Here is a 25,705-nt window from a genome sequence, read left to right as displayed (position 1 = left end):
TTGGCAAGTATAGCTTATAGTTCATTACCTATAGACATATTGAGTGGAGAAGAGAGCATTTGACAGTTGGGTCTAATGCTGGATGGTAGTGAGAGGAACTACAACCTCTCCACAATGAAGCAATGCATTGAGACGTGCAGCAGTGCAATAAGTAGGTAAGGATCTTTGCCTCTTCTGCTTTTGGTGCATTGAGCTTGGACCGGTCATAAGAACAGGAAAGAACATCAGATGCCTATCCTCCTCAGTGATTAGTGCTACAAGTGAAGAGTGGAGCATGTTCTACCCTTGTTTTCCTTTACAGTATGCTTAGAGCTATGAAATGTAAGAATACATATAGCAACTTCACTTAGACATATATTTTTCTCTTGTAGTTTGTGTTTTTGTTTGTTTGTTTTTTTGGATGTCTGCTTAACACTGACCAGCTGATGTGACTTCAGTTACTTTGTATCATTTGCAACAGATTTTAAGTTGAGAAGGAAAATTCTGCACCCTGCCCAGCATCTCATTATAATCTAGGTTTTGAATGTGCCACTTTCTCTATTTCAATTTAGTTGTTGGAGAGATTTTTAACCCTTCCAGTGGAAAAATAGCAGCCTTGGGAGGCAATACTGGGGGAGGCTGCATCTTGGTCGTAGCTGTTACCCACTGTGCCAAGATGCGCTGTGTGGAAAAAATTATGGAATTTAGAAAAGCCTGAGAATCCTACAGTTTTATGGAATTGGAAATGGATGAATATCTTTGATAGCTCTGTAGTTAATTGCTACAAATTGATCTGGGAAGACATGGATCCTACGTGCTAAGAAGATTTTTAATTTTTGACCTCTGGATGCTGCTTGAGCACACATACTTAGAAGAAACTGTGTTTTAAATAAAGAAATCTGTTTCAATCTGTCTGTGCATCAGTGATGCTATAATAGATGTAGTTCATGGTCCATTTTGGTCAATTTCACAGTCATAGGATTTAAAAAATCTTCAATTTTATGATTTCAGCAATTTAAATCTGAAATTTCAAGGTGTTGTAATTGTAGGGGTCGTGACCCAAAAAGGAGTTGGGTGGAGGGGGTGTTGTGGTACTGTACCCTTACTTCTGCGCTGCTGCTGATGGGCAGCTGAAGAGCAGTGGCTACTGGCCAGGAGCCCAGCTCTGGAGGCAGAGCTCCTGCCAGCAGCAGCGTGGAAGTAAGGATGGCCTGGTATGGCATTGCCGCCCTTACTTCTGCGCTGCTGCTGGTGAGGTACGACCTTCAGAACTGGGCACCCAGCCAACAGCTGCTGCTCTCCAGTCACCCAGCTCTGAAAGCAGTGCAGAAGTGTAAAGGTGGCAATACCCCCTAAAATAACCTTGCGACCCCCTGCAATTCCCTTTTGGGTCAGGACCCCCAATTTGAGAAATGGTGGTCTCCCCTATGAAATCCCTATAGTTTAGGGTGTAAACACACAAAAGACCAGATTTCGGGGGGGAAGGGGAGGTCAGATGTCATGGTCTGCGTCATGTTTTTCATGGCCATGAATTTGGTAGGGCCCAAAGTGTATGGAATTTATTCAAGAATTGATTGTCATATTTTCTGACAAATGAAGCAAGTTTTTTCAGATCTCTTAAAGATTTGACTTTGAAAATAAAGAACTATTTTCCTTTACATGCATCTGTGATTTGGACAACCCAGATGCATTTATCTGGTTAATAATATGCTGGAATGGGTAGTATATATAAATGCATGTTAAGAATGTTAATATTGAATGCAAGTGCACAATGAATAATGCCTGGATTTCCTGACATGCAGAAATATTCTAGAGCAATCTGATCATCCTATACCAAGATGTCAAGGATTCTTAATTAAAATAGCTAATGCATGAACATGTTTAGAAATAGAAATTCAGCGACACTAATACTTAAAACTTTGAGTTGTGGTATTGATAGGAGCTGGAATGACCGCTCTGGCAATTGATAACCTCCCTTTATCCCAAAGGCAATGCTGCTGGTCCCAGGCTGTGTCTTCTCCTTCAACTCGGAGCTGTTCTGACTGCTCTGTCCTCGGTCTCTTTAAAGATACCAATAGGTAGTTACAACTAGTTGATTTTTTTTATGAGGTGGACATCTGTCTGCTGGGAACTGAACTGAGATTAATTTCATTTAGGCAATCAAACCGCATTCTAGGCACAACCTTTTCATTCATACCCCTTTTGAGCTTTTTTTTTTTTTCTTTTCTTTTTTTTCCGGTCTGAATTCTTCTCTTTTGGTCTGTTCTTCTGTCCTAATGATATTGGTATTAGAACTCCAACTTTATAGTCTGTTAAAATTGGCTACTGAAGGGTACTTGGTGTTGTCTTTAGCCTTTAAAAGGGCACTGTGGTGATTGAAGGCATTCGATCAGTGAACATTACTTCAGTAGCAGGTGAATTACTTTAACCAACAATTAGTTTCATAAAACCTAGATGAACATGGTGTGATGTTCTGGTAAAGGAAAGTAGATTGGAAACAAGGTTAGAATTCTTGGAGGAGGGAGTCGAAGTTAAGCTAAAGGAGAACTGGCTCATTATAAATCAAAGGCTTTTTGAACATTCAAAAGAAGTTCCCCACAGCAGGCTCTTAAGGAAAGGATATAGTCCATAAGATGAGACAAAATGAAGGTGTAAGTGATTGATCTAGTTTATCAAAATGATAGGAGGCTAATAAATCAAAGGATATTTAGTATGATCAGTGTTATTTAAAGGGACACTTTAGAATCACACCTGTTTGCATTTTTACCTACTCTTGTCACAAGTAACAATATAACTGAAAGATAATGTAACGTTTCCCCTCTTTCTGTTCCCCTGTTGCCTCTTGATAGTATTTTCTGTTTGTTGGCCTTTTTACTAAGGTGACCAGACGTCCCAATATTTCGGTGTCTGTCCCCTCTTTGGTCGGGACGCATTTTGTCCAGATATCTGCCGGCAGCACTGTGGTTTGAATTGATATGCAAATTAGATACAATCAATTTAGGTTTAAATAGAGACTGGGAATGGCTGAGCCATTACACACATTGAATCTATTTCCCCATGTTAAGTATCCTCACAGCTTCTTGTCAAACTGTCTTAAATGGGCTATCTTGATTATCACTACACACGTTTTTTTTTCTCCTGCTGACAACAGTTCATCTTAATTAATTAGCCTCTTAGAGTTGGTTGGGCAACTCCCACCTTTTCATGTTCTCTGTATGTGTGTATATATATCTCCTCACTATATGTTCCATTCTATGCATCCGATGAAGTGGGCTGTAGCCCACGAAAGCTTATGCTCAAATAAATTTGTTAGTCTCTAAGGTACCACAAGTTCTTCTGTTCTTTTCACTTAGGAAGAAACAATCAATTGCCCACATACAAAATGAGAAATGATTACCTAGAAAGGAGTACTGCTGAAAGGGATCTGGGGGTTGTACTGGGATCATGAGTAAATATAGCCAACAGTGTAAAACAGTTGCTCCCTCCGCCCCACTCCCTCAAAGTGCAAACATTCTGGGGTGTATTAGGAGGAGTGCTGTAAGCAAGACACGAGAAGGAAAGAAGACTGGGGCGGGGGGGAACCTAACAGTTTTCAAGTACTGTACATAAAATGCTGTTACAAGGAGGAGGGAGAAGAATTGTTCTCATTAACCTCCAAGGATAGCACAAGAAGCAATGGGCTTAAATTGCAGCAGGGGAGGTTTAGGTTCAACATTAAGGAAAAACTTTGTCAGGGTAGTTAAGCACTCTAATTGCCTAGGGAGGTTGTGGAATCTCCATCATTGGAGATTAAGAGTAGGTTAGACAAAGATCTATCAGGGATGGTCCTCTAGATAATACTTTAATTTTGCCTTGAGTGCAAGCGACTGGACTAGATGACTTCTCGAGGTCCTTTCTAGTCCTACACTTCTATGATTAACCAGATATAATGGTTAATGGCAACACAATGGACACTTCAGGGCTTTGGAGTGGAGCCCGGAGCGCGGAGCAGCTCCGGAGCAGTGGAGCTGCAGGTTTTTGCCTGGAGCTGGAGCAGAGCCGGAGCACAGCTCCAAAGCCCTCACTGTGAACATCTGCTTGGTGTGCAGCTGTTGTTAAAAAAGCAAGCTATCTTACACTGCTTTTTCTGCAAGGCTGTCAATGGAGGATGTTTGGTGTCAACATCCCCCTATCGGCAAGTTATTCCATAGGGTTTCTTGCACCTTCATTTTAATCTGGTATTGGACTGTCATCTCAATCTTGAAGATCTACTGGTCTGATCAGTTACAGCTCATTTTGTGTTAGCTCATGTTTTAGTTCTGGGCCTGAATGCTTTAATCATCCTTAATGTGTAGGCCTGTACTGTTTCAGTGACTGCCTATTGTCCTGTGCTCATGCTCTCCATTTGTAAATGAGTGGGCTGGGATCGGGGTGCTACCCTGTCCCAAGATTCACCTAAGAGCAGGCAAGATTTAGGGAAAGAACTTCCTCAGTCCAGGGCCCTCAGCTTTTCCTGGAGGAGCCCCAGAAGAGACTTTCGCTGTTTCTTATATATCATTCTGTAAATCTAGCTTCATTTTTAGTAGCTTTATTTTTGATTTTTTGGGGGTAAGATTGGGAAGCCTTGTTCTTTCCTATTTTTATGTCTTTGGGAGATTACCGACAGCGAACAGTGTTTTGCCTGAATTCATACATTAGAACCAAAGGATCTGAAGGGCCATGTGGCTGTCTATTTGGACTGGTTGATCTTTGTATCCATTTCATTGTGCAATGCTTAGATATCTTTCAACCTTATAAATGTGTATTTAAATATTCTATGCTCTCGATATCTCTGTATGTTGCAGGTAACACTTCGACAGTATCAGCATCAGTCTGAACCAGTTATTTGGGTGTCTGTCACAATGCCTTTTAGGCCCAAGCTCAGTAATGTGTATGGCAATCAATCACATTATTCATTGCATAACAAGGCTATCAGACCTTGGATTGCAGCTGCCTTGAGTCTCACATTCTTTGCATTTTCAGCAGTCCTTGGAAGTATGGATACAGAATATTTTTGGATTTTGTTTTTTTTTCTTTCATGACCTAAAACGAAGCCTGATGTATAAAGTCAGCATTGTAGAATTTACTTTCCATCCATCTCCTGTGTTCATTAAGTCTTGCAAATAAATCATTGACAACTGTCAGGATTTTATTGTGAATCTTGTGGTGATGGAGCTTTAAGGAAAATACCAAGCTTCTGCAGTCATGTGAATGTGAGAATCTCAACTTTCATTTAAATAAAAGTATATTTCTAGCCCTCATTTTTGCAGAGGAGCATAAAAATGTGACCCTACTGTACCCTCAAAGCTCAGAAACCAGAAGCCAAATGAACACAAAATGTAGTGTTTTTGAAGGTCTTTTTTTCTTTTTAAGCCAATGTCATGTTTTTTGGTGGGGGAGGAGATCTGACTTATATAGGGTAGGCAGTGTCCTAAATAGCTCCAAAACACATTTTCGGAAAAGTGTCTTCCCTCATCCTCCCAATCCTGACACTTTAAAATAAAATGGGATCCCCTTTTGCCAACAGTGCATGTTGTGCTTATCTTGCTCATTATTTTGTACTGTCTGGTAGCCACCAGGTCATTTTCATCCTCTTGGACTTCCCTCCAGTTTGTTTCCTGCCTCCATGAGGGCCTGTTAAATGGTGAATAGCAGCAGAGGCAAAGCGATCTCCATTCATCTTAACATTTTCCCTGTTACTAGCTCTCCCCTCTTTCTCCCTCCTGTCACTGTTGGAGGAGTCTTTTAGAATTCTAACCCCTTCACTAAACATCAATCTGTTAGATGCAAAGGATCCATGTTAAAGAAATAGCTTTGGCTTTAAAAGACTAATCTATGCAAAATGACACCTCACTTTAATAAAAAACCGCTTATGATACAAAACATAACGGACTGATAAGGTTGCATTCTTTTGGGAGACTCGTGTCTTCACGGTCTAGTACTGAGAATAGAAGGTTTTTTTTTAAATGGCATGAAAACTAGTTCCATTTTGTTACCAGAAGTTTCTTCTTGTGATGTGCTCTTTATAAAACTAGAGAATTACTTGACTGAGTAAAGTTCGAGGTTCAAAAGCTTAGTCTAAAGTTCCCTAAATGAATCTGATAGATAGGAATAAATATTTGTCAAAGATGAATCCAAGCAGTAACACATACATTAGGATACTACCCTGTTGGAAGGGCTAGCAGGTAAACAGAATATTTTGATTGGTAGCACAAAAAATACAAGGGGGAAATTTTATTTGAGTTTATTTTGACCGGTAAAAAAAGAAATATAACTTATTCATTTTTTTTAATCCGCTGTTTAAATTTCTCATTTCCTCTGGGGTCTCTGTTTCCACCGTTCACGTCTCAAGGTTGTTCAGCTCTTTTTTCCTAAATTTCCTTATAATATGCCTGATACATCTTTTCTCTGATCAGAGTCTAGGAGGACTGTTTAGTCTGTGCTATATTTGCTGAGACTGTTTGTTTGCAAGGATAACAATTGTTGAGGCACTTTGTGATGTTGATACCTGTCCATTAGGAACTGACCTGAGATAATCGATTTACTTTCAGAGGTTACTTGCATAGCCAGCCTTTGGCCTCTCTGACCTGCAAAACAGTGATTGCTAGGGTAGTAAGAGACAAGCTTCTGTTTTTCGTTTCTATAGTCAGGGTGGATTGAGGAAATGAAATTAAACGTTACCCCACCATCATGCGCACACTGTAGATTAAATGAGTTTGTCTGGGGTGCATTCCAAACAGTCATCTCGCTGATCAGAACTGTTTATGCTTTGTAGGGAGAGCAAAGACAAAACTCTTGCAGGCCTGCCCAGAAAGCCTGAAGTCAGTTGTGGCCATGAAGCAGCCGCTTCTGGCCAGGTCATTTGATTGCCATTCTGGACTGGATTTGAACTATTATTCTAGAGTGAAAAAAGCTTTGTAGCCTATTTAACAATCCTCTAAACCATCTATCTAGTCTTTTTCTCTTCCCCTCACGCTTTTCTCCGCCTCAAACCCCCATGTTTTATCATTTAGGGAATCCTCATTACTACTCCATTAGTAAAAGCAGAAGGGAGAGGAGTTGCTCAACAATGTCAAACCTGCCATATCTGCCGGACACAACTCTGCATTGTCTTTGACAAGGAAAGATTCTTGCTGTAATTCACCTTGCCAGCTGGAAAGAGGAATTTTTAAAAGTGAGTTATTTTTAAGAGTGCTTGGGTTGTTTGAAACCTCTAAAACAGTGCAATGGTCTCAGATGAGATGATGCTTCTGTTTAAGGGGCAGGGAACACTTGTTCTTGAATTGCTACAGCATCTTACTTTTTCCATTTTGTGGAATTTCATTCCACGTGAAACCCAGAAATGTGGTTCAAATACCCATTATTTTGTTCTGATTTCAGTCTGGCTCCCCAGATGCGGAATTTGTCTTGTTGAATCTGTAAGCAATTATACAAGACTAATATAAATGCAGAATATTCTTTATTGCTCCTTTCATACAAGTTTTGAAAGCACTATTCAAACAATGAACACAACCTCCCAACAGGTTACTCTGCAAGGTAGATAAGTATTTATTAAACAGATATATGTAAACAGAGAGATGGTGAGACTTCTGCCCCCTGTTCTAGCTAATAGAGGACTTTGTCTAAAAGTGACCTAAAATGGTAGCCTCTTTTCTGATAGCTTTTATTTTCTCTGTTGAAAATATGTAATCCTTTGTTCTTGCAATCTTTCTGTAATCACTTGTTTATAAATAAGGGGCATTCAGAGTCCTTATAATCTTGGGAAGGTTGATAGCTAGCCTGGCATTATAGCTGGTGTATGCATGCAAGTAACTAGTTAAAAAAAACAAAACCAAAAAACCACCATACTTATTGCTCATATTACTTAGTTGCTCAGCAGTATGTCTTTGCATAGATGCTTAATCAGTCTCTCTAGGTGATAAAAATAGTTTAACTAGTTGCCAGTGAGAGAGAACTTTGAAGAATCTCTCCAAGTATGCAATTAGAATTGTGGTTCTGAGTCCATAACATGTTGCAGTTTGTAGAAGCTTTGGAAGGCAAAGTGAGCATGTGATGTCAAAATTCTATGACCTCTTTTTGAAAGACAGGTTAGAATGCAACCCATTAGTCCTGGATTGGTGGATAAAAGCAATGGCAACACCTTGATGTCCACTTTCATATATAAAAGTCACTGTATAGAATGCTCCATCTTGTTTGGAATCGGCAACTGTTTAGAGCAAAATGGAACATTGTACACAGGTATCTATAGTCTCGATATAGCTGGGAGGAGGTTCTGCAGGGTGTTCCATACTAAAGATAAAGGTGTATGTCGATTTTCTCTCAAAACTGAGAAACTAACTCATTTGGCTCCTAAACTAACAAGTAAGCTGCCTCCTGAAGTGTATGCCAGCATCGTGTCTGCTGGTCAAGAACAATGCTGCTTCATTAATCTTGGCTGGTTTCCCTTTTTCCAGTACCAGAGTGTTGTATTGAGAGAGCTTAGCCTCCTCCATTGGTCCAAAGCTGTGTATTTTTTTGAACTTGTAGCTCAGCTCCGTAATTGTTGCAATGCTTCGCTTTGTTTCCAGAATATTGGTGTTCTCCAGCAAGTGAGACATCCTTTGTTCTAAGCCTACTTCCATCCTTTGAGCCTCTGTTGTATTGGTAAGTGTTGTCCACCAGAAACTGACTTTTCAGAGAAACAGATCTATTGCAGAAAGATTTTAAAATAGAAATGGTTAGCCTTCATAAAACAAAACCAAAAGCTGACTACAGTCTTAACTATTCTCAGCCGTGAGTGCCTTCTTTGCCACATACCTGTTCCCTGATTTGTGTAAAAAAGTTTTAATGGGCTTCTTTATTTATATAATGGCTGGAAGGCTGAAGCTAGGATCTTTGATTTTGATAAGCAAGTCTCTGCATTAAAAAGGATCAATACCACAATTGCATAAATATTCTCTTTTTGGAGAGGCAGTCAGCTGAGGCTGATGGACTTTGTTGCAGCCACAAGCCATGGCAGGAGTGGGAAGAGGAAAAACCAAAACGCCTATTTACGTTGGATATTGCTGTTGGCTCATGAGACCTCTTCAGTGGTGCTTGTCAGCCAAATGAATGAATTGGGTTGAAATTGGTAATGGAAAGCTCTCGTGTAATATTTTGGCCAGGGCTTTGTGTATGGGAGATCCTGGCGGAAAGTGCAGTAGTGTCTTTCTTTGTGGGGAGCCCTTCATTCAGGGGGTCTTGGAAATTAAAATCTGTGATAAAGTTGAAAGACAAAGCTTGGGTATATTGCTATCCTTCATAGTACTTGGGTATCCATTTTATAGCATGCTCTTTCTGTAATTGGGGGCTGCCAGCGCTGACTGTTCCTTGTCACCTTTCAGCAACCAGGAATTTTGCAAACGCCTCTAAAGAAGACTTGGATTGATTATATCCTTCGCCTCACCCAGCCAAGTTCTTGCTTTTCACACTTCATCCCACTTTACTTCTCCCCCTCCTAAAGAAGGTGAAGCAGCTTTAGACTAAAAAATCAACTCCGATTTAGGGAGGTGGTATGACCTAGTCTTTCTTTCTGCGCTCCCTTCTGCCCCAAAGTATGCAGGTCACTCATGACTCTCAGCATCTAACTACTTGTCGAGGTGCTCTGAAGCAGGATGTTTGTCTGACAAGCAATGGTACACCCTGCCCTACAAGGATTTGAAGGCCCTACCTCTTTCACTGCAAACCTTCATGATTACAAAATTATCAGAAACCATAATTTTGTTGTGTTTAAAAAAAAATAAGCAAGAAAATAAAACAATACTAGCTCTTTCCTTCATCTTCACTCTGTCTAAATTCCTTATTTTGTTAGGGTATAGTCACAATATTTTTGCCTGTTCATCCAGTGCTTGTCACTCAGTTTTTAAGCTGTTGTTTCCATGTATAGGTCCCTTCCTTTCTGATACTGATGGAGCTGCCTGTTTGCTGCAGAATAGCACACTTGAATGTGCCTACAGAGGATCTTTTGAACAGGAGGCATTTCCTTGAGAACATTTTATTTTAAATAAAATCCTTCTTTTGTAAAAATATTTTGTCTGATCAAGAGTTCACTTCTTTCCCTTCCTTGGGTCTTGAGGCCCTTTTGGAATCAGATTACATAAGAACAGCAGTGTCAGGTTTTTAAATAGCAACTAGCTTGTGCCACTCCTGGTACTGTGTTCAGTACTCTGACGTGGTCCTCCATCAGAGAGTGGAACTTATTAAAAGCGGACATGTCTTTCAGAATATCTGGTGTTCTGTAGAGTTTGACTGCCACCAGTGCGGCAGTTTGTGCTGGGTCAGGACGACGGCTTTCGAAGCATTTCTTACCTATTTCCCGACACTTACTTGAAATTCCTCTCAAGCCTCTGGACTACTTGTTTTATTCTTTGCAGAAGAGGATGTTAATACATACAGTGCCAGACATAAAGTTGCTTGAATAGAGGAACTGATGCACATGGTTTGAACTTGTAGTTTAGGAAGCAGTGGTAGCCGTGTTAGACTCCTCCTCCTTTTTTTTTTTTTTTAAGTTTAGGAAGAGACGCTCATGAATTAGGAAGCACTTGTGACTAGTCTTGAGGTTATATCTACTTCCTGTTTGTTCTCTTCTTCCCCCCGCCCTCCCCACTCTCATTGAGCCACACATCACAATGCATAAAGCTTTCAAGCTTTGTCACGCCCCCAGCAAGGACTCCTCTTCCCCCGCAGTGAAGTTGGTGTTAATAGTAACAGTATCTCAGCAACTTCTGCTTCTATGGTTTATGCTCTGTGTGGTGGGCCCATACAATTTATTGCTTATTTTTGTCATAGGAGTAAAACGCTTTAAATATTCTGCTTTTCTCATTAAGTTGAAGGATCAGTTTATCTGTCTATTTTTGTCAGTAGGACAGATGCTGCACTTTTAACGTGAATATCTCTCCTCCTGGGCCAAATGTGAGCCTGGGGTTTGTGGGTGTTAGAATTTGAGATTGGAAATTTCCATAAGGACATGCACGTATCGCTGTTTTCCAGTACTAAATCTAACCCTGCTGAAAGGCTTAAATAAATGAAACCAATGGGCATTACACACAAGCTGTTTCTTGTCTTTTTGACTGACAGAGGTCTAATGTCATTCTCTGCCCCTTCTTGAGATAAGAGGGTGTGGTCTTTTAAATGCATGTGCTTCACCCTTAGTTCACATGGCTTTCCAGCAGGGGTGAATTAATTCGGAAGAACTTCAGATGCTATTTGAAGGCAGATACTCATTCTCAAAGAATCTGTGATCCATTGAGTGAAACGCTTGTAACCTGAAGAGTTATTTTAAAACAAACAAACCATCATTATGCAGTGTTTGTGACTGTCTTAGTTTTATTAGGCCTAGCCTAAGTGCAAGAAGAAAAACCTGTCTCTAGTGTTTCTACAGAGACTCTTTTTTTTTTTTTTTTTAAATACTTTCAAGTACTGTTGGATATAGGGTTTTCACTTCTTTCACTCTTTCCCAGGCCCTAATTTCTCCTATCCTTGTGCTTCCTGGAAATTTTATTTAAAATCAGAATTTGCCTATCTCTGACCCTTGTAACGTCCTTTGAAATAATTATTGCTCGCTTACATTTCATACCGTGGTCCAGCAGTTATTCCGTGAAATGAGTCAGGAGAAGGAAAGGGTAGCTGAGAACAGACCTATGAAAAGACATTTTAAGACGGTGGAACAATAGGCTGGTCACATGACAAAAAATGGAAAATGGATTTCATGCACATTGGAATGGAGATCACTGGATGGTGAAGATATTGACTAACCATTCACATCCCTCTCCATAAGAAAAGTTAAATTGTTACCATGACCGTGGAAAGGAGGATCTGAGGCCTCTTTCAGAGGAAGAACAAAATTCATTTAAATTTAGTCAATGGAATTGTCACATTGGAAGTAAAGCCTGAATGTTGCAAGAGTATGGTGAAAGCAATGCTGGATTGATCCTTGTTGAGGAAATGTCCGTGTGCTTTACTCAGTCTCAGGGAACATAGAATTGTTAAATGTCTGTCTGGCTTTGGGTGGGGAACTATTGTTAGTATAACTTCATCAGGCCAGATAATATTAGCTAAGCTTGGTCCTGTTTGTGTTCAGCATCCACTCAAATTCCAGTCCCATGCCGACCAGTAATACTAAACAGTGTCATGGCTATATGGCGCAGATCTCCATTATAGGTGCAGAACCACCAAATAAAATACATGTCATTTGCTCTGGGAGTGGAGAGAAACTTTGGAGAGGGAATTAAAGGTGAAAAGTTAGTGTAGTGTAACCTACTGTGATTTAACTTTTGGTTGGTTGCTTTTCTTAAAACCTAAAGAGGGTAGGGGGGAGTAGCAGGAAGTAATTTTGATTAAAACAAACCCACCAGGCTACTTAATCAGGCTTCTGTCTTTCAAATTATTATGCTTGAGTCTGCTTCCAGCAGAAGATACTGATCTGTTTTGATTGGTTTGTTTAGAAACTTCAGAAGCAAGGGGATGTATATAATGGTGAATGGAAAATTACCCCATGTAAAGTTTCTGGCCTTCCTACATGTAATCTTGTGGGTTGATTTGACAGATCTTGCTGTATCCAAATGTTTCTACTCATTCATCTTGAATTTATTATAAAAATAGGGAGTAGTTTTTATAGTTGAAAATATCCCCACAATCACCTCTTCAAAACAGTGAAGACTTGCAGTTAAATGATTCTGAAGTTACATAAACCAGAAAATTTAGAGAAGAGTGATACTGCCCATTGTGTAGTAATGGTCAAGAAAAAGGTGGCGGTGATGATAACATGCTTAGGGAGACTAAGGAATGAAATGATTGAAAAGACAATCAGTGGTGTGGTGTGTTCAGTTCTGGTCCCCCATCTCAAATAAGATATAGGAGGAATAGAGGGGGCCCATCTTAGATATTAATGAAGGCGGGGGGCTGGACTCGATGACCTTTCAAGGTCCCTTCCAGTTCTAGGAGATGGGCTATCTCCATTAATTTCATTTCATTTCATCCATATAAGCGGGTAATACTTTTTCACACAATTCCCATTAGTTTTCGGAACTCTCTGCCACAAGAAATTTGAGGCTAAGAATTTAGTAGGATTAAAAAAAAGGATTTGCTTTTATCAATTTGAAATGGCTGCGTTTAAATTTCATTGGCTGTCCCCTTGCTCTTGTATTATGAGAGAGGCTGAACAAGATATCGGTCTTCCTTTTCTTTGCTATCTGTTGTTATGCATGCTTTTATCACATCCCCTTCTTTGTCTCTGAAGCTGAAAAGTGCCAATCTTTTCTCTCCTTGTGTAAAAAATGTTCAGTGCTTCTAATTTTGGAAAAGAGAACCCCTTTGTGGCATAAACCAGCCTCTAACTAGTGGGGGCTGGGGTAATTGGGAAAAGGTTTTTGCCTTGCGGGGCTAGCTCTCATAATTGTCTGTTGCAGAATTACTTCTGGCTTCTCTTTTGAGATGGGATACTGGGCTACTTGAATACGTGGTCCGATGCAGTATGATGCTTCTTGGGTTCTTACTTTGTCCATCCAACCCTGTTGTGTCTGGGTACTGCAGGACAAAGTGCATTTGATCATCTCATTATTTGTAGACCTCTGCAATTCTAGCCATGTTGAGGGTGTGTGCTTAGTTTTATGCTCTACTCTCCAGACCATCAATCTTTAGCCTTGCTGCCAGTACTCCATAATATATGCCCGTGTATAAGCTTTAATAGGAGCTGGAGAGCCCACAGCAATTGAGCTTTGGAGCTCCTGTCCTCCAGGAACTCTAGTTTTTCCTACTAGATACTGTCTTCCTCCAAAGACTTCTTTAGTAGTGGAATGTAATCTGATTGTAGTGCACAGCAAAACAAAGCAAACTGTTCCATAGAATTTAGAGTCAGACAATATGTCCATTCTGTTGTATAGACAATTGTTTCTAGGGCTGGATTTGTTCTGGATTTAACAAATTCTGCAAATCTGAAGACCCGTTTTGATTTCGTGAAAGTGTTCAAAATTTGGTTATCCATCAGTCAAGAACAATTTGGCCAGTTCTTCAGAATTTAATAATATATTTTAAGAGAATAACTAACTGCATTTTCTCAGTTGTGCTCTAGAAGCCTTTTGCGCTGAAAAAGCCATACTGCAGCTGATTTTGTTTTCCATGTTTTTTTCAAAAGTTTGAAGTATCCACTTCCCCCAGAAGGTTCAGTTTTTGGTCTCCAGTATCCTGCCATTTAGCACTTTTTCCATTTTAGTCATTTTGGTTTTGGGATTGCTTTTCAGATTCATCTATCTGAACTTGTATATTGAGTGTGCACAAACCTTGTACTTAGCCAAGTGATGACTGTCTTCATGTCAGTACACAGATTCAGAATGACCTGCATTGGAAAGGATCCAGTCATTTTTAATTTGTGCCACAGTGTGTAATTTTAATGCATCTACAACAGAGCTAAGCTTAGCTCCATAGACCTGATGATGATGGTTAGCACATGTCGAGCTTCCATCTTGAAACAATTCTGCAAACATTAACTAACTTAGTAGCGTTAAGCTTTAAACTTTAATCAAATTAAAGTTTACTTAAGTTTGGAAGCAAGCTACTAACTGTACATACGAGCATAGACTCTAGATGCATGTTTGGATGTATTGGCTAGCAACAGCATGTCTCAGAAGGAGGGACCAGTAGAAGGCACTAAAAAATATCTAGTGGTGTGTTGTTGGTTTTTTTGTTTGTTTGTTTTTTGTAGTTGCTGTAGGCAGTGTGGGAAACTTCAGTTTCTCAATCTTGAATTTATGTACTAATTTAACAAAAAACAATAGCCAGGTAAAATTTCTGTATCCTTCACCTCAAGCTTCAACTGAGTCAACAATATGGAAATGTAAAAGATTCTTACCAGTTAGAAATTAACATGCTAACTAATGTGGTCTTTCTAGCAAAGTAGATGGGAGAGCTATGGGATTTCTTTCCTTTGCCTTCAAGTACCATGATGGTTATTTTTTCTGGCATATTTGTCTTCTAATCTTTGAGTGTATTTTGGGGATGGTGTGGGAGAGGGCTGAGACTTTTTGGTGGTGATGGTTGTCCTATTTTGTGCTGGATTATTTTTTCACTAGACCTTAATCCAGCCTTTTTGGGATTTTGGGGATTGAAACAGTGGAAAAAACTAGAAGTATATATCCATTTGTTTTTCAGCTTTTCTGCCTCCTCTGTCAGAACCTGCCTCCTATATGGCAGTATGTGAACAAATGGATAGTATTGGGGGTATCTGGAGTGGCTGATATCTCTGTGGAAGGGATGGTGATTTGTCCTTGAGTATTAAGTATTTGAGAAGTGAATGTGTGTAACTCAGTTATGTGCTTTTTCAGTTTTCTCCTGTTCTCTTCCTTTTTCCTTCCTTCCATTCCTTCTTCCTTCTTTTAGTGGGCTGTTGTCATATCCCTTATTCCTCCACTGAGCAGGACAGGCAATCCTGTGTGTGTGTGTGTGTGTGTGGGGGGGTGTTTTTTGGTCAATTTCAGGAGGCTACCTCTGTATAAACCTTCTTTGTATGGAATCGAAATAGGAGTGCTGCAGGCTTGAACCACAGGGCTGTTTTAATTGTGGTGTAGATGTTCAGGCTCAGGCTGGAGCGTGAGCTTTGGGATCCTGCAAGTTGGGGAGGGTCCCAGTGCCTGGGCTCCAGCCTGAAGGTCGACATTGCAATTAAACAGCCTTATATAGCCTAGGCCAGCTGACACAGCCAGCTGCAGATGTTAACACAAGTGAGAGAGTTTCCCTAGCATCAACACAATTTCACCTTTACTCTGTCTCTGGGGAAGAAGTGTGATCTACTTACTGTGAGGATGAAAATCTGGATTCCTAATATTTGTTGAGCGCGGAGCCACTGTGACTATGTGCAGGTCATTTAACCTCTCTGGGCCTACATTTAGCCATTTGGAAAAGGAGTACAGTATCGTCTTCATATAGGGATTGGGGTTTGTTTGGTTTTTACATCCTTTTTCTTAGATCTTCTGTTACATCTTTCAACAGGTTTAATTTCTGAAATACAAAGCACTGACTCATTCCATCACCCCTCGTTGGGGGGAACCCTGTCTGAACCTAACTGGGAAACTTGTACTAACCAAGCTACTTTACTTGATTCTGTATTCACCCTACTGCCACCCATCTCCTGTTGAATTTTCTTAATAGGTGTACAGGGGGCATAGAAGTTTTTTGTGGGGTCTCCACACTGGGACAAAAGACCCACAAGATGTGAAAGTGAATGTTTCACTTGGGGAAGAGGTTCCTCTCCTACTCATACTCTTGAGGAAAAAAATTGAGCATATCCTTAGCTGTATGAGAATGAACATTGCTGCCTTCCTGCTAGATCACCTCTCCATTGTTGCATTTGCACTTCCAATATCTATAAGACATTTGAGTTAATGGGTTTCACCCATGGATTGGGAGCTTTTTACTGCTGTATTGGTGTGGATCATCTGGCTTGCAGTGAGACTTTTAAAAAAGACTTGGTGCTGATGAAGTGTTATTTTTTCTTTATCAGCCAAAGAGATTCAGCACTGGTAGCAACTCTGGCTGCAAGTTTCCCCACTCTGCCCTCTTGCCTGACAATTTCTGTGAAACCCTTACCGGCAAAGACCACTTCTAGAGGGGTGAAAGGCATTCGTTCTTTGGCTCTTCTGTGCAGACTGCCAAGTAGTCTCATGAGTGCTATTTTCATTGTTCTCTTTTGTGCTGTGTGCTTGTCCTCTAGCAAAGTAAGGCTGCAGATATGCTCAAGTCTGACCTTATCTTGACTAAAATCGAACTCTGCCAGTACACATTGACTGGCAAGGTTAGGGATATCCGTGTTCTAGCATGGGGGGCTGTAATGTGGACAAGACAATATATCCAAGAAGCTCAGGTATGTTTAAAGATGCTCTGAGACCATGCTCATCAGCATGCTACAAATATCCAGAACCAGCGGCTGCTAAACTTTACTGGTTGGTGTACCTCCACCTTTATTTAAAAAAAAAAAAAAATTATGAAGTACCCAATTTGGCAACTTCTTATCTAGGCAGATAGTTGGAACACACACACCCCGAGCTGTGCCAGACAATCATGCACTGGTACTGTTAGACTTTGTAATACCATCTCCAGTTGAGAACAAATTTGTTTCAAACTGGGTGCCAAACAGGTGTCAAGTGACAACTCTGGTTGCTACTGATCTGGACTGGATTCTGTCAGAAAGTTGGAGATGAAAAATCTTGTTTCATTGTAAGACTGAGCCATCCACCTCCAACTTTTTTTTTTTTTTTTTTAAGTTCAACTTTTTTTTCTTAAGTACCTAGCTAGACGGTAGCTTAAGACCAGATCTAGAGCAGGGTAGTCAATTATTTTGTCAAAATTTCTTGGTCAAGTTATAGTTAAGGTCCAGACTCCAGAGAAGAAGAAAATAAAAAGATAAGTAAACAAAAATTTCTGGGTCTGTTCAAATGCATCTGGCGATTTGGCTCGCAGTCTGCCTGTTGACTATCCCTGATCTAGAGAATAGAGCTTAACAAATGCACTTACCGGGGCAAGTAGGAAACTTAGTAATGGAGGGGCTTACCCCTATTATCATACCCCTATTACCCGTCTAGTTCTGCAGAGTGCAAGTTTTCTTAAAACAAAACAAACTTCTAACATTTGAGATGACCTCCATCTGACTTGATTTTAGAACTGCCTTCTTGGGTTAGCAAACAGCCTGAAAGAGGAATTTGACTCACTTCCACTTGTCTTAATATTTTTAGCCTGTGTTTATCTTTTAATTCTGAAAATTATTATAGCTTTGGGAAGTCCAGCTAATGTTAATCTTCCCTCCCACAACCCCAATTGTCCCTTAGACTCTGCTCACTGAAAGTAGAGGTAGTGAGGAGGATACATCTTGTGGCTAATATAGATTGGATTTGTTGTGAGTTGATACCATAGCTGCTTGATAGGGAGAATTTTAGGGATGCAAAATGTAACTCCCTAGATCAGAATTTGGCCAGGACACCTAGTCTTGTACCCCTTAAATAAAAGGTAGGCCATTATTTTTTTCAGGGGAGCAAAGAGCACAAGTTCTCAACCTTTCTCCATTTGTGACCTTCAAACTGGAAGGTTGGGAGGAATAGTGGACAGAGGAGAAAGGGTGCCTGCAGGGAGCTAACTTTCTGTTTTGAGTAGAGCACACATTGTGTGTATGTATGGAGTTCAGAGACAGAGATGCATATGTGGTTGGTTGGTTTGCTTTCTGGACTAGAAAGTGCTAAAATGTAAATCCACCCTGTGTTTAAAAAAAATTGATATGGGAATAGAAATGGCGGGGGCAGGTAGAGAAAGGAATAGTGGTTAGGGGAGCTCTGGAAAGGGGGACGAGTTTGGGGACTCTAACGTATGAGTTGGAAAAGTAATTAAAGGGCATATAGAAGGTGGGAGAGGAAGATACAATTACTAGGAGCAAAAGGAAATAAAGGGGAACCTCATGGGAACATGGATAGAGAGGCCCTACTAAAGAATGCAGTGGAAATAAAAAAGGAAGGGGGAGGGGAATATGAGAACAGGAGAAAATTGGTGCAGACAGAGCAGGGTGCACTACAAAGTAAAGAAAATAGAGCACAAGGGCAACATGGAGAGACACCATCACGTGGAGAGAACTGGCAATAAGACAGGAATAAGAAATTGTTGGACAGAAGAGATAACTGTAGGGCTGACAAACTTTATTTATTCTGGGTTTTAGATTAATAGATTATAAAGCCAGAAGGGACCAGTGTGATGATCTGGTCAGACCTCCTGCATAAAGCAGGCCATAGAACTTTCCCGAATTAATTCCTGTTTGAAAAAATATATTAATTCCTGGTTTAAAAAAAAAAATTAAACAGTGAAGGTAAGCACCTTTATTTCTATTCTGAATTTGTCTGGTTTTCAGCTTCCAGGCATTGGATTTTGTTTGTCCCTCTACCAAATTTCAGTTCCCAATGTAGGTACTTGGTGACTTATCAAGTCCCCCCTTAACCTTCCCTTTTGATCAGTTAAATATTTGGTCTTGTGAGAACCTCGTATACGCCATGTTTTCAAATTTTTTTATTTATTCTTGTGCCTCTTCTCTGAACCCTCCCCAGCTTTTCAACCTCCTTTTTGAATTGTGAACACCATAACTGGACCCCGTATTCCAGCAGTGCCAAATAGAGGTAACATAAACAGCAATCTCAAATAGGAGTAGAGAGGGTTATGTATCCACTGATTGCATTAGTCTTTTTGGTCACCATTCCACAGTGGGAGCTCATGTGGAACTGATTATCCACCATGACCCCCGAGTCATTCTCTTCAGAGTCGCTGTTTCCCGAGGTAGTGTCCCCCCCCCCACACACATCCTATAAATATGGCATATGTTCTTTGTTCCTAGATGACTGGCTTCACATTTGGCTATATTAAAGTGCATATTGTTTGCATTCATCCAGTTTGCCGAACAACCCAGATTGTTCTGTCACTGACAAAGATGCTTCACTATCTAACACTTCCCTGATCTTTGTGTTATCAGTAATTATTTTGTTTTCTTCCAGGTGACTGATTAAAAATAGCATGGGGCATAGTGCTGATCCCTGTGGGACCCCATTAGAAACAAATCTACTCAGTGTTTTCCCACTTAGTTACTTTGAGACCAATCAGTTGGTAATTTTAAAATCTATTTAATGTATGCTATGTTGAGTTTGTATTATCCTAGTTTCAGAGTCAAAATGTTGTGTAGTACCAAATCAATGCCTTATAGAAGTCCAGTGTATATTACAGTAATGCTATTTCCTTTATCAGCCAAGTGATCATGCCTTAAATTAGGCATATGATAATTCCCAAGCTATTATGTTATCTTGAACTAAAATAAAGAATTGTGAAATCAAGTAAGAGCAGGGGAGAGTGGCTTTTGGTGGAAATGCTAGCAGGAAAATAAGTAAATTTGAAGGAGAGGAGTGGAAGTTGTATGGCATAATGATGGGGAGGCTCTTCCAGACATAGGGAGCATTATGGAAAAGTGCAGAGACTAAAGTAGGGCCGTCAGGCCCCCTGACCTACTTGATCTGTTCACGTGGCCTGGATGTTCTATTCAGATTCTTCAGAACCTATTTTCACTTTATTAAAAACAAATCTAGTTCTCATGGTGACAAAAAGAATCCCCTCAATATGAGTAAGTCTAAATGGATGTACTGTTGCCTTCTTCAGGCTGCATGCAGGCAGTGTGAAACAATGACCAGAGAGGTCTGAACTCCACAGCCCCTACTGGAAATGTTTGGTGCTAAAGCCTAATGATGATACTACGGTCAATGTAACTATTTTGTGGGTGTTGATTACTTTAGAGGATGCAATAGGAAAAGGGGTGGGAGCAAAGCAAACAGTGGTGGGGGATGGGAATTAGCCATTTCTACAAAGAAGGAAATGAAGGTGTTCTAAAGAAAGAATCAAAGGGCAGAAATAAGTGATATAAAAGTACAGCCATCTTTTGGATCTGAGTGCCAGCTATATGGGCCAATATGGTACAGGGGGGAAAAATAGTTTGCTTTACATACAGTCCATCTCCTACTCTTGATCTTTGTGCAAACTTCCCATAGTCATCAGTGGGAGTTCCACCTTGGGTTGAGGGTAGTATGTCCTATATTTATATCCGGCAGACTGTAATTAAATGTGCAGTTTCTCCCTCCCATAGAGTTCTTTTAACACTTCTGAACTGAAGATTCTTCGACGTGCTGAGCTGTGGGCATATTTTAATTCAAAATAAATTGACACATGAGGCTAGGAAGGGAAGGTGAAGATCCATTTGATCAGAGCATGGGGAGTCTCCCTAATGATGATGATGATAAAGCTGAGTGAGGGATTACACTTCAGAATTCTTTGGACGTTTCTTCCTAGACAGTGTTGTCCTTTTCCTCTTGCCTCTCCTTTTTTAATGCCATCTGTTTTTCATTTGCTTGCACATTTCACTGACCTATTTATTAAATCAGTTTGCACAACCCCTTTTTATATAATCATTGCAGAAAAGTGTCTGAACTCTGAACAGACTCACTTCCTCTTTTCCTTTCTTTCTGCTTCAGAGCCATCAGCGGCAGAGCCAGAAACATTTGGGGCTTTCATGCTCTTTCTGACATTGTAAATTCAAAAAGTGTCACTTTAAACCTTGGGCTTTGCCGTGCATATGAGTCAGCATTTTCTAGGCGGGGGTGGAGAAGGGGATGTGATGGCAGTCTGTCTGGAGGTTGGGCTTTGTATGTTCCTGTTTTGGGGGGAGGGATTATATTTAGTAGCAGTGCTTGTGGGCCTTTGCTTTCACAGAGAGGCATTTTTCTTTTTGAAGCTTTGGACAGTGATTTCATTGTCCCAGAAATGTGTGGTGTGAGGGGGAGTTCAGGTTCAGAGTCCACACCTGTTAGCCAGGCAGAGGAAGCCAATCACCTCAGTCTTTCATCAGGTCAGCTGGCTCTGTCTTTTCACATTTGGATTCAGAATTTTAGCCAGCTGCAGCAGCAGCTCTCTAAAGTGGGTTTAGGAGAAAGGGAGTAAAATATGGGAGTTGTAGGTTCCCTCTCTTGTGCCACAGTGGCGGAGTCATGTCTTATACTGCACTTCTTCCCCCATTCTCTGCTGCTTTCATATGTTTCTTGTTCTTGTCTCCAATACACATCCCTGAAAAGTAGTTAGCTTCCAACACTAGTCGTAGAAAGTGTCTTCCAAGGTACTGTACTAAAGCATGGACTTAGATATGAAATCTGGTGTATGTTGGGAAGATTTATGCTGGGTCCTTACCTTCAGTATGATCTCTGTTGTTCTCCTTGATGATCAGTTGTAAAATTTATCAGAGAGGAGGGGGGTAGTTTGCAAACCGTAGTAAGGTTTCACTAGGTCTCAGAATTGAAACTTCATTTAAGAAACGCTGATTTTACTACTTAACGCGTGGTTCCTAAGCTCTTCAGGTGAGCCGCAATAAGCATTTCTGCAATTTTTCTTCAGTGGCTCCTTCCTGCCCCAGCTCCCACAACAGGAGGGGTTAGGGAGGAAGGTTTTCAAAATCCTTTGGATATGTATCATAATTGTCTAGGCTAGCACAAACAAAGAGATCTGCATCATATTGGCCCATACAGCTGGCACTCAGAAGTAGAAGTATAGCCACCTTTTTTGGATCACTTGTTTCTGCCCTTTGGTTAATTCTTTGTCTTCCTTAAAACCACCTACTCTTCTTTCTGCATTTCCTTCTTTGTAGAAATGCCTAATCCCCATCCCCTGCCTTTGCTTTGCCTTTCCCTATTGCATCCTCTAAAGTGATCAACAACAACAAAGTCCTTAACCACTGGATCAGTTTCCCCTTTTCTGATCCGCTTCCTGGGGGTTCATGCTGCTAAAGCAATTTCTTCCCCATCAAAGATCCCTAGTCAAACACTGATGGTCCTGCTAACACTCATTCTCTTTCTTCCTGTGTGTGTGTGTGGGAGTGGGAGTGGGGGTGGCGGGGGCGGGGGCGGCAAAGCAGTGGTCCCTCCCTGCCCCCATTTGGAGAAAGAAATGCTGGAGGAGGAGGCAGCTAGCGAGTTTCCTACCTTCCTGGGGATGTGGGGTTGAGCTCCAGCTCTGGAGTGGTGGGGAGCAGGCTCTGGCCATGTGGCTCCAACCCCCAGCTGCGGGGCTCACCCCCCATTGCCCCTGGCCCCCGCTGCCTCTGCTGGCCTGTCATGCATTGTTAAATTTTTCAGTTCTGCTTAGTCATTTTTCCTTTCCTTCACCCCTTTCTACCTGCTTCACCACTATTACACCGTGCTTACATTGTATTAAGAATAGGTGAGAATTCAGTCCTGTTTCAACCTTCTGACCTTGCAGTGGGGAACAGGGCTTTAGTTCAAGTTGGATTTGAGTTTTGGGCTATTTTTGAGTGAGTGAGAGAGACACAGACTCTCTCTCCTGTCACACTGGATATTTAATACAGCTTCCCATAATTAAAGTGTTGTTTCAACACAGCTGGTTCTGAAAGGGTTGCAGACTTTAGGAAGCTTATCTGAGTTCCTGTACCTAGGCTGTCTCCCTAAGGAGATCTAGGGAATTTTGTAGTTTCCTTTTTATGACTGCTGGTTGTCCAGTGTTTGAAGCACAAGCAGGCAAGGTTGCTGTCTGAAATTAGAGATGTTGTTTGTGTGTGGAGGGAGGGAGGGTTTGTGGGGTTTTTTTGGCGGGGGGGGGGGGGGGAGGGGCAGTGGGAATGGGAGATTAAATTGTTGGGTCCAGGCCATTGTAGCTCAGGTCATAAATTTTCCGTAGCAGATCAGACATGCTGACAGATATATATGCAAGCTTACTAAGGGGGAGGGCTAACTATAGATTTTTTTTTTTTTCTTCTGACATGGAAGGAAGAAAAGGATCACAAGGGGACAATGAAGAGCACTGAACAAAGTGTCCTCCCCCTCGTCTTGCAGACTAAGGAGGGCTGGAGTGTCTCTGGAAGAACCTGGGGGGGGGGGGGGGGGGGAGATTATAAAGCAACTGGGACCATATAGCCAATCCGAATGCAAGAATGCCTGAACATTCCTAACCCTTTAAATTTTGAAGAGAGGACTCCTCTTGTAATAAGCTCAAATAATAGCTTTTGCCTACCAGTTACTATTAGCTGTGGATTGTGTCATTTTGCTAGATGAGAAAAGAGTGGTGGGGAGTAACAAGATTAAATCAAATGAATTTTCTCAACCTTATTTCAGTTCCTGTTAATATTTTATGCTTCATAAGAAGTGTCGTTACCTGCAAGCTTTGACCTTTGTAGTTTGAGAGTGCAGCCTTATGAGCAGTTCTGACATGATGTGAAACCCCCACTCTGCTGTGTGTGTTCAGACCTATAGCCTGACACCCGCTCTAGTTGTGAGGATGTGCTCAACTCAGAGGGAGACTTTCAGACATGTACAATATTTAGATTAATAGTAATGATGGAAATACTTTGTGGATCTAAATTCATTAACATTTAAGCAACGCTTTGAGTGCTAGATGAAAGATAGTAGAGAACAGCTACCCCTGCAAAGTAAGTGTTACCTATCCCCTTATTACTGCTGGGGAAACTAAGATTCAGAGATGAAGTGACATGTTCAGGATCATGCAATGAGCAGTGGCAGAGCAGAGAATTAGAATGCTCTTCTCATCTTGTGCCTTCTTAACTGCAGAGCTATCCTGGAATTGGTTTGAATTCCTTTTCTTTATCCTTCAAAGGACTGTAGAATTGTAGCTGTTTATGAAGCTTTTGGGATGTCCATCTTTAATGCCAAACTCATTAATTGGAGCTTTGCCCTTTTGAAATAGCAAAAGTGAAAGATTGCACTAAAAAAAAGGTAAACAGTGTAGTAAGTCTCTGGAGTATATGAGGATCCCCCCCCACCAAAGAGGAGGAGATGATATATACCAGTGCTGTATAGCACCTAGTCTCCTTGATGGTTTTTATGTCACACGTTCACCCCTGTAGCCTTAAACTGCATCGTTTCCTGTGTCGGCCAGGCTGCCAAAGCCTTATTTCTCCCAAAGTATAGTAGTTATGGGGGCTCCAAATTTCACCCCATCTCAATGATTTTTACTATTTTAGAAGTAAAAGATGTTATAGAAGTGCAGCATATTATTACTGTTTTAATCTTTTAGGCTTACCTTTTTGGCTCTCCCATAGAAAAGCTTCTGGCCATCAACATGTTGAGGCTTGAAATTAGATTTTCTTCTCCATCAGAGGAGTGAAGTTCTGGAGCAGTCTTCCAACGGGAGCAGTGGGGACAAAAATCCTGACTGACTTCAAGACTGACCTTGTTAAATTTATGGAGAGGATGGTATGATAAGACTGCCTACAGCGGCATGTGGTCTATCTGCAACTGCTAGTAGCAAATACCACCAGTGGCCAGAGTTGCGACATTAGATCGCGGGGGGGAGAGCATTCTGAGTTACTACAGAGAATTGAGGGGTTGCTAAGACAGTCCTTCAGTTTATGGCAAGTTCTAAGTGCAGAAACACCCAGCTGGATGTGGGATTTGGACACAGATGCCTTGTTTTATGCTGCCTTCACTTTAGTGTTCTTATACCTTAAATTTAATATTTTCCTGTTAATTTTTAGATCCTATGTAGGGAGGGATTAATAGGTCTCTAGTGTTAGGCATACTTTTGGGTAGGAGAGCCTGAGACTTTGTGCTCCAGACTGGGTGAGGCAGACACCATATAGAGAATCTGCTTTGGACAACGAGCTGTGGAGAGGCTCTAGCATCAAATGTCTCGAAATGTGTGATGGGATACAGACGAGGCTGATGCTCTATCAATGGAGAAATAAAAGATTGAAAACTAAACTGTAGACAGTCCATTGAGGAATGTGTGTTGGAGGTAGTGGTGTGTGTGTGTGTATGTGTATGTATATATTTTTTAAACTGGTTCCTGAAGTGGACAAAGCCACAAGTGATGATTCTGGTGTGGATATGTATGCTCCAGGTTCACAGTAAATTGAATTTCTTTGTTTAGTTTAAGTACTTGTTTGGAGGCTGCTACATATGCTTTGTTCCCAACATCTCTTCAAATAGCCCCACTTTTGCTCGGTTGCCGGCAGGCCTGTTTACTCTCAAGCCAATTACAGTGATTCAAAGAATGATCAGGGTTAGTGAATTTCAACCAGATTGGGGGAGATGTAATCATTGTCTTGTACGTCCGTATAGAATTTGGTGCACAGGTGGCCCTGATTCACAATTCTGTATATGGGCAAATGAAA

The 25,705-nt window shown here is 40.9% G+C and overlaps 1 protein-coding gene across 18 annotated transcripts in view; it reads left to right on the top strand.

The window, feature by feature from the left end:
• The window catches only part of KANSL1 (KAT8 regulatory NSL complex subunit 1), a 174,000-nt gene that overhangs the window by 63,310 nt on the left and 84,985 nt on the right, over positions 1-25,705 (top strand). For 3 of the 18 annotated variants that reach the window (XM_065577381.1, XM_065577380.1, XM_065577383.1), the window contains one exon: positions 7,011-7,171. The exons of the other annotated variants lie outside the window; for them this stretch is intronic. The gene's annotated coding sequence lies outside the window, so the exon portion shown is untranslated. The remainder of the gene's footprint in view (positions 1-7,010; positions 7,172-25,705) is intronic. 18 annotated transcript variants of the gene reach the window in all.

Source organism: Chrysemys picta, chromosome 24, assembly GCF_011386835.1.
Source record: "Chrysemys picta bellii isolate R12L10 chromosome 24, ASM1138683v2, whole genome shotgun sequence".
Classification (NCBI taxonomy): Eukaryota; Metazoa; Chordata; order Testudines; family Emydidae; genus Chrysemys; species Chrysemys picta.
Note: the sequence above shows the minus strand (reverse complement) of the source record. Positions and strands in the feature narration are given on the sequence as shown.